The 6,728-nt window shown below is 45.0% G+C and overlaps 1 protein-coding gene across 3 annotated transcripts in view; it reads left to right on the top strand.

Moving 5' to 3' along the window:
* Nucleotides 1-6,728, top strand: part of MEI4 (meiosis-specific 4 homolog (S. cerevisiae)) — a 238,150-nt gene that overhangs the window by 47,494 nt on the left and 183,928 nt on the right. The window lies entirely within an intron of this gene.

The raw sequence follows: 6,728 nt of genomic DNA, 5'->3' as shown, positions 1-6,728 counted from the left end.
TGGTCTGAGCCACAGTCAGCTCCTGGTCTTGTTTTTGCTGACTGTATAGAGCTTCTCCATCTTTGGCTGCAAAGAATATAATCAATCTGATTTCGGTGATGACCATCTGGTGATGTCCATGTGTAGAGTCGTCTCTTGTGTTTGGAAGAGGGTGTTTGCTATGACCAGTGCATTTTCTTGGCAAAACTCTATTAGTCTTTGCCCTGCTTCATTCCGTATTCCAAGGCCAAATTTGCCTGTTACTCCAGTTGTTTCTTGACTTCCTACTTTTGCATTCCAGTCCCCTATAATTTAAAGGACGTCTTTTTGGGGTGTTAGTCTTAATAGGTCTTCATAGAACAGTTCAGCTTCTTCAGTGTTACTGGTTGGGGCATAGACTTGGATTACTGTGATATTGAATGGTTTGCCTTGGAAACAAACAGAGATCATTCTGTCGTTTTTGAGATTGCATCCAAGTACTGCATTTCGGACTCTTTTGTTGACCATCATGGCCACTCCATTTCTTCTGAGGGATTCCTGCCTGCAGTAGTGGATATAATGGTCATCTGAATTAAATTCACCCATTCCAGTCCATTTCAGTTCGCTGATTCCTAGAATGTCGACATTCATTCTTGCCATCTCTTGTTTGACCACTTCCAATTTGCCTTGATTCATGGACCTTACATTCCAGGTTCCTATGCAATATTGCTCTTTACAGCATCGGACCTTGTTTCTATCACCAGTCACATCCACAATTCAGTATTGTTTTTCCTTTGGCTCCATCCCTTCAGTCTTTCTGGAGTTATTTCTCCACTGATCTCCAGTAGCATATTGGGCCCCTACTGACCTGAGGAGTTCCTCGTTCATTATCCTATCATTTTGCTTTTTTGTACTGTTCATGGGGTTCTCAAGGCAAGAATACTGAAGTGGTTTGCCATTTCCTTCTCTAGTGGACTACAGTCTGTCAGATCGCTCCACCATGACCTGCCCATGTTGGGTTGCCCCACGGGCATGGCTTAGTTTCATTGAGTTAGACAAGGCTGTGGTGCTAGTGTGATTAGATTGACTAGTTTTCTGTGAGTATAGTTTCAGTGTGTTTGCCCTCTGATGCCCTCTTGCAACACCTACCGTCTTACTTGGGTTTCTCTTACCTTGGGTGTGGGGTATCTCTTCACGGCTGCTCCAGCAAAGCGCAGCCACTGCTCCTTACCTTGGACGAGGCGGTATCTCCTCACCGCCGCCCTTCCTGACCTTCAACGTGGGATAGCTCCTCTAGGCCCTCCTGCGCCTGCGCAGCCATGGCTCCTTGGACGTGGGGTTGGTCCTCCCGGCCACCGCCCCTGGCCTCGGGCTTAGGGGCGTGGATTAGCTCCTCCCGCCCGCCGCCCCTGGCCTCCGCTTGGGGCGTGGGGTATCTCCTCCTGGCCACCGCCCCTGACCTCGGACACGGGGTAACTCCTTAAACTAAGGAAATTCTTAGTTTGGTTTATTTGTGCCTTGAAAATGGATGTTAGTTTCCTTTCTTTAAGAGTAAGAGATTATGCTGCTCCTTTGGTCAAATTTATTTAATTTCCTAGACCATTGATTTTTACAGTGAGTGATGGATGGATGAACTAAAGCTGTGCTGTACTGCTTTATAGCTCAGCCTTGCAAGTTATGGAAACATGAACCCCCGAGAATGGACTTTATTTTCAGGAATATTACAACAGTAAAAAGCAGTGGAAATGATTTCTGCTTGGTTAGCAATAAGATGTCTGCAGAAAACTGACTTTGAGCTTTTTTTTTTTTTTTTTTTTTACCAAAGAATGTATTTTTAATCATAATTGACAGTGTAATAATTGACTATTTGAGCTTTCTGGTTATACCTCTTTAATCAGAATTAAGACTGTCTTTACTTTGTCTCCTTATACTAGAGAACAGACTCTGCAGAATTAAGTATGTGACTTTTGGCCATATCCATATGTTCTTACAGAGTTGTCATTTGGGGCTTTACTGGCAGATAGACTCTACTTAAAAAAAGACTGTTAGCTCTGGAAATGTGTATGTCTGCAGACAGTGGTATGTGAATGCCTCTTGGTCTTCATAACAAGCCTATAATTAGTTCACTTACTTAAGGCATATGATGAGCTGTTATGTCATCCATCAGATGTTTTATTCCACAGTGAAATGAAATTCAAAATTGGCCAATTACAGTATTTTTCTATTTTGGGCTTGCCTGTCAATCTAGGGCTGTTATCTGTATCTTCAGACAGTTTTGTGAGTTTTTAAAGAAGAGAATAATTTCTGTGATTCCATGATGAAATGATCTTTTCCACTCTGAGTTTCCATAATCCTTTTCTTGTAATATGTTATAATGTCTGTTTAGCAGGGACCTCTGGCACCCACCTTGCACCTGGTACTGTGCTGAGTGCTTAGGCTACAAAGTAAGACTGAGGTTTGCAGTTCAAAAATAGAAGATAGTTAATATGTAATAACAGGTTCCATGGAGCCTATTTCAGAGGAATCTAATCTGATCCTCTGTCCATCAGAGAAGACATTTGAATGAAAATGTGAAGCATTTGGATAGCAGTCACTCAGGATAGGTAGGTTTAGAAAGGGGTAGGAGAATGTTCTAGATAAAAACAAAACATCCTACAGAGGCACGGAGGTGAATACAGCTAGAGGAGTGGTTTCCAAACTTGGGTGCATATTGCAGTCACCTGAAGAGTTTTGAAAGGGTCAGTTCTTGGATCCCATTCTGAGAGAGACTCTTGGATACTTGGGAACCCACGTTGCAGTGTTTTCAACAGGTTGAGTGACCCAGTGTGGTTGTGGGAGAACACCCCTGACTTCAGCCTGAGACAGACTGTAGAGGGCTGAGATTGCACGGATGCACTGAGAGGCAGTGCTGTGAGCTGGGCCTCCGGGAGAGCAGCTCAGTGTTAGCCAGGGTGCAGAACAGTCGTGAGAGGGAAAGTCGGGGTCTTCATCTCTTCCAGCTATTACAGCAAAGCTCCCATGAACGGGGCGGCTCATAACACAGGCATGAATTTCTCACACTTCGGGAGGCTCATGAGTCCAGATCTAGGCGCCAGCAGACTTGGCATCCGGTGTGAGCTTGCGCCTTCCCACTGAGTCCTCACATGATGGAAGGGGCCCCTCGGGAAGGACTCGGAGCCCCTCGGGAGGGCTGCGCCTGCGTGACCTCTTCACCTCCCAGAGCCTCATTTTGTAAACCAGCTCATGGGGCTTAGGCTTTCAACCTAGGGATTTCAGAGGAGACACAGACATTCAAACCACAGCAGCTGGCAAAAAGGAAAAAGGAGGGTTCATTAGGAGAAAAATCCCAAGTTAGTGTCCCATGAACCAAATGAAAACAGTAACTTGAAAATGAGGAAATGCATGAGGCGAGAGGTCAAGGAAGGCAGAAATTGACAACTGTACTTTTAGTTCAGGGACCAGGCACTCCTGTGTTCAGCAGCAACTTTTCTGAGAGTAGTTGAATGTATATGGAAGACCATCCACATGCAGGAGGCAGTGGGTGTCATGGATGTTAATAGAAGGTAACAGGTATAACATGATGAGGTAGCACTTAAGGGAAGAGAGAGCATGTACGTGAGCCTCAAAGGGCACGTTGAGCTTCAATAAATGGGTGAACACAGCCCAGGGAGGGAAGGGCAGCCCGAGGTGGAGGTGGTGTGTCCACAACCAGAAGACATGGTTGTTCTTAGGAAGTGGTGAGGCTTTGTTTTCCAGTCATGAGGAGACATCAAAAGCTATATGCTTGGACTGGTGTTAATACGATAGCAAGGTGCTGATTGCAAGAGAAAAGGGAAGAATCAGAAGGTGGAGAAGCCTGACAGGACAAGATGATAGTGCTGTAAGCATGAAATGGGGAGGACGTGACCTAGGACACTGGCATGGGGAATGAAAAGGTGCCTAAGTGATGCATTTTGAAACAAACAAAAATAATGCAGCTGATGGAATAACTAACTGGCTGTAGGGAGAGAAGAAAAGAGTGTGCTCAAAGTTGGAGTCAAGATTTTGAAATTTGGGAGTTTGAAGGAAGAACTTTTTATTTAACAGTGATAACAGGGATACATGCATACGCTATTTACTGATTTAGTTGATTATAAAGTCAAAACCATTTAACATTTTGAGAGGGAAAAGGAACATGTATGTAAAGAACCAACATCTAAATATATCTTTTTGGAACCAGCAAGTTCCACGGTTAGACTCCTGGTGGAGTGACACCTCTGTGTGGAAGGGAGAAAGGATATCTAGGGGGTGAGTGGGATTTCTGAGCCCCCATCTGGGTCGCCAGAGTTGATGGGGACTCCCAGAACCTGGGAGGCAACAGGTGACAGACGTCGAGGCTCTGAAGGGCCCCGGTAGGAGGACGGGGTGTTTCATGGCTCTTACTGTAGTCTTTCCCATTGGGGAGAAGTGTTATCTTTAGTCATCAGAGTTGAAGATTAAAGCGGATTTTATGAATGTTTTATGTATCCTAAGATACTTGGAGATTATTTCCTTGGAGAAGCTTGAGTTATCCAAAGATATTTGTTTAGCAGTTAGCTGGGGAAAGACTGAACTGTTATTGATTCTGAGATAAATAAGAATTAGAGGACATTGAAAGGTAGAACTGCCCACTGTGGGCATAAAGCAAATTATATTTTAAGTGATCCTAGCAAAATTGCCTGAATTTTGTTTTTTTCTTCCATTTCATTGAGAGCGGTTTCCTTAGTGTCTGAGATTGTCATTAAGGTTTTAGTGGAGAAGATGATTATCTTGTTGCCCAGTAAGCTTTTGATTGATTCTTAATAAAGTCTAGATTTCACAGACTAGTCTTGATATGTCCGATAGAAACTAACAAATGCACTAAACTCTTGAAACCGGGACCAAAAGCTCATCTAAGGCAGGCTTTAGAAGATATTCTAGTTGGAGGAAGCCTTATCCCCAGAGATGCAGCTTAGACTTGGAGCATCTCTGAAGCAGTTTCCTGGCTGAGGTCTCTGTTTGATCTCAACAGGTACATGTCAGTTAGACAGAAATGTGCCCAACTCTTGTTATCAGGCAGATCAGTAGTCACATCTGGGCAAAGCCTGCCATTGCAGATTCACAGGTACGCTATAAGATGGATGTAACTTGGAGAGTGGGAATGAAGTGGGAAACACTGGAAGGCGAGTTAAGATCAGAGACTCCTTGTTGTGCTCCTTCAGATGTGATACAGTAAGCAGACAATGTAAGTAGACGTTCAGGGGTCAGAGGATTACAGGTAACTGAAAGTTTGTTAAAAAAAAAATATATATATATATACACACACACACACACACACACACACACACATATATATCATTTTTAATACAATACTGAGAATCTAAAATAGCCAGAAATGTCAACAAGAACATACTGAAGCATGATATTTACTCAGTACTGTGCTTGACCTTCAAGGCTGGAAAAGGAGGAAAGGTTTACTTGCTGCCCATGGTGAGTTTATGGTGTCTGCTTAGAGAGGCAGGAGCCCCTGAGATCGTCACGTGTAAAGATCCTACACATGATGTATATAGGTTTGTTTCAGGTTCTATCTATTCATGTTTATTCACTCATTGATTAATTGATAAGTTTGTTCCACAAAAATTGTGATTTCTGGAGTAGTGATGAAAACAACAAGAAGTGGAATTTATATTCCTTTGGGGGAGACGGACAATAACAAGTAAACCAATAAGCAAGAAAAATTCAGAGCGTGTTAAAACATGTGGAGAGGCTAAACCAGGCTGAAGCAATGGAGTGTCTGGGGATGGCGGTCAGTGAGACGTCATGAGGAGGCGGTATCGGAGCTGACTCCTGGAGGAGCAGGGTCATCCGAGTGGCCCCAAGGCAGGAATTAGCCTTCTTGCTGAGTGAGCAGAAAGTGGCCAGTGTATCTGGGGGGCAGGGTGAGTGAGGAGGAGAGGGCCGGGAGAGGCCAGAGGCAGGGCAGAAGCACAGGGTGTGTCGGGCTTGACCCGGCGGGTAGGACTTCAGGTTCAGTGGGAAGCCTTTGGTTGGCCCTGAGTGGGAGTTGTGAGCTTCGTGCCCTGGCTACTGAGTGGAGAATGTCAATGGGAAACGAGACAGGGCACTGGGGAGAGCCTGAGGCTGCAGTCCATAGGGCAGTGCCCGTCAGACAGCTGGAATATATGAGGCCCTTCCCTTTGCCAAAGAGAACATTCAGTGGCAAAGGTGAACCTTGAAAAGGGAGCGGAATTACAAAATAATTTTGAAAGATTCACCATGAATTAAACACGAATGTGTAGAGAGGAAGGAGAAAGGCCTTTTGGGAAGGCTGGAAGCTGGTAGTGGAGATGGTATGAAGCGGGTGCAGGTCACTCACCTGCTCTCCTAAGAAAGCAGAGCAAGCAGGAATTCATCTAAGGCTGTGGTCCTGAAGTTAGAATCACCAGTAGTAATGTGTTAGACTGTAGCCTGCCAGGCTCCTCTGTCCATGGAATTCTTCGGGCAAGAATACTTGAGTGGGTAGCCATTCCCTTCTCCAAGGGATCCTCCTGACCCAGGGATTGAACCCAGGTCTCTTGCATTGCAGGCAGATTCTTTACCATCCAAACCAACGGGGAAGCCCTGCTGCTGCTGCTGCTGCTGCTGCTAAGTCGCTTCAGTCATGTCCAACTCTGTGCAACCCCATGGACTGCAGCCCACCAGGATTCCCCGTCCCTGGGATTCTCCAGGCAAAAACACTGGAGTGGGTTGCCATTTCCTTCTCCAATGCATGA

The sequence above is a fragment of the Bison bison genome, unplaced genomic scaffold (genome assembly GCF_000754665.1).
Source record: "Bison bison bison isolate TAMUID 2011002044 unplaced genomic scaffold, Bison_UMD1.0 scf7180017864362, whole genome shotgun sequence".
Taxonomy (NCBI): domain Eukaryota; kingdom Metazoa; phylum Chordata; class Mammalia; order Artiodactyla; family Bovidae; genus Bison; species Bison bison.
Note: the sequence above shows the minus strand (reverse complement) of the source record. Positions and strands in the feature narration are given on the sequence as shown.